The sequence below is a fragment of the Homarus americanus genome, unplaced genomic scaffold (assembly GCF_018991925.1).
Source record: "Homarus americanus isolate GMGI-L3 unplaced genomic scaffold, GMGI_Hamer_2.0 scaffold40248, whole genome shotgun sequence".
Classification (NCBI taxonomy): domain Eukaryota; kingdom Metazoa; phylum Arthropoda; class Malacostraca; order Decapoda; family Nephropidae; genus Homarus; species Homarus americanus.
Window position 1 is genome coordinate 10,715,922 of NW_024712526.1, and position 2,500 is coordinate 10,718,421.

The following is a 2,500-nucleotide window of genomic DNA, read 5'->3' on the forward strand; positions in this document are numbered from 1 at the left end:
AGGTCCCAGGTACCCAGTGATAACGGCCCGTGAGACCCAACAACAACCAGCGATGTGTTAATCCGTCTACGATAGGAAGGCCTAAGACCACACCTCACTCATATAACACCATCTGTGAGGGAATTACTACACCACATGTCCCTCATAACACCATATGTGAAGGAATTACTACACCACATGTCCTCATAACACCATATGTGAGGGAATTACTACACCACGTCAAGTCCCTCATCACACCAGCTGTGAGGGAATTACTACACCACGTCAGGCCCCTCATAACACCATCTGTGAGGTAATTACTACACCACGTCAGGCCCCTCATAACACCATCTGTGAGGTAATTACTACACCACGTGAGGTCCCTCATAACACCATCTGTGAGGTAATTACTACACCCCTTGAGGTCCCTCATAACACCATCTGTGAGGTAATTACTACACCACGTGAGTTCCTCCTAACACCATCTGGGAGGGAATTACTACACCCCTTGAGGTCCCTCATAACACCATCTGAGGGAACTACTACACCACGTGAGGTCCCTCCTAACACCATCTGGGAGAGAGTTACTACACTACGAGTTTGCTGTTCAACACCTACATTAATCTGTATGTTCACTGTATGTTCCTTTACCTTTCTCTAATGAAGGCTTTTGTTAAACCACCAATGTATGTAATAAGTCATTTATGTCCAATGTATATTTTCAGCCTTCGGGCTGCAGAACTTTTTCAATAAACCGTTAATTATTATTATTATTATTATTATTATTATTATTATTACACAGTCTTTTAAAGTTCAGGGACACAGATTCTATCCCAGCGAGAGTGTCTGGGATGGGGTTTCTTCACAACACTCTAACACACTCAGTAACACCCCTCACACACTCTTAACGCATCGCTAACATTCCCTAACACACTCTAACACACCACTAACACATCACCAACATCCCCCTAACACAAACACACCACTAATTCCCTCCCTAACGCACTCAAACACACCACTAACTCCCTCCCTAACACACTCAAACACACCACTAAACCCTCCCTAACACACCGCTAACACCCTCTAACACACTCTAACACTAGCTAACACACACTCTTATTACGGTATCAGTGTGTTGAAAGATTGTGAAATATTTCTTGAGTTCATTATAAGTAGAGGTAAGAAGTATTTTAAACCTGCTAACTCCTCTGTCTCTAGAATCAGATCCGATTTCTCTTATAAAACAAATGACAATCACAGAATAAAAAAAGATCAGAGACGTTTGATTGTCGAGTCTATACTTTCTCAGGCTTCCCACACTATCTCCCCCTAACCAAAAGAATCATTTGAATACTAAGGTAAAAGATTATCTGGCAAAGAGTTCCATCCACACGATATATTTATACACGCATATTGGTGTCCTAAGTAGTTTTTATTATGGGTATGGGGGTATAATGGGGGTATAGGGGTATAAATCAGTGTAGGTAGCTTTAGTGAGTGACTGTGAGTGTTTGTGTGAGTGAATGAGTGAACGTGTGAGTGCATGTGTGAGTGCAGGAGATGAGTATATGTGTGAGTAAACGTGAGAATTTTTTACATCTTAACTTCATTCAACATATTGCAAACATCCCAACAATTATATAAACATTTTCCACATTAACCTCCACATTTCAACATTTATTCAAACATTCAACATTCACGACATATTAAACATCATTTTAACACTTATAACTCTCTCTCTCTCTCTCTCTCTCTCTCTCTCTCTGTCCTAACTCCATCACAAATACCAAACTCCGGCAGGTGAAAAAAAAACACCTGGTGACCTTCATATGGCAACAGCAGCAGGTGTGTTGTGAAGAGATTGATGACGTCACGTTGTTGTGCCTCTCTGCTTGACGGGTCAGTAATTAACATCATATTTACTTTATATGTTTCAGGATTATATTAATGTGTATAATAATGTTTATATACCTACATAGATATATATATATTTATGTACAGTAGATGTGTATATTAATGGATACAGATTATAATTGTGTTTCATTTAAGCCTATAATCTGTATTTGGTTAGGTTAGGTTTGAGTAAGAAGTCCGTTATTGAGAGGGTTAGGTTTGAGTAAGAAGTCCGTTATTGAGAGGGTTAGTACTATATGCACGATTTCCTAGCAGTCTTACCACACTCGCCTCTACCTGTACCACCATCTATTTCCGCCCCAGAGAATCACTTGCATTTCTTTCCGTGTGTGTGTGTGTAATAATAATAATAATACTAATAATTAACGGCTAATTAAAAGAGCATGGTAGCAGGAAGACTGAAAATATACAGTTACATAATTGAGGGAATGGGTCTCTTGATTGACAAATAATATATAAGTAACATAAATGATACAAATATGATATATAATAACTAGGTGGGGAGAAGGTCATACTACAGGGCATTTCAACATAGTGACAGTACAAGGAGTAGTGTTTACTGGGAGTGAATACACTGGTTGATTACAAGTTATTGATAATTTTTACA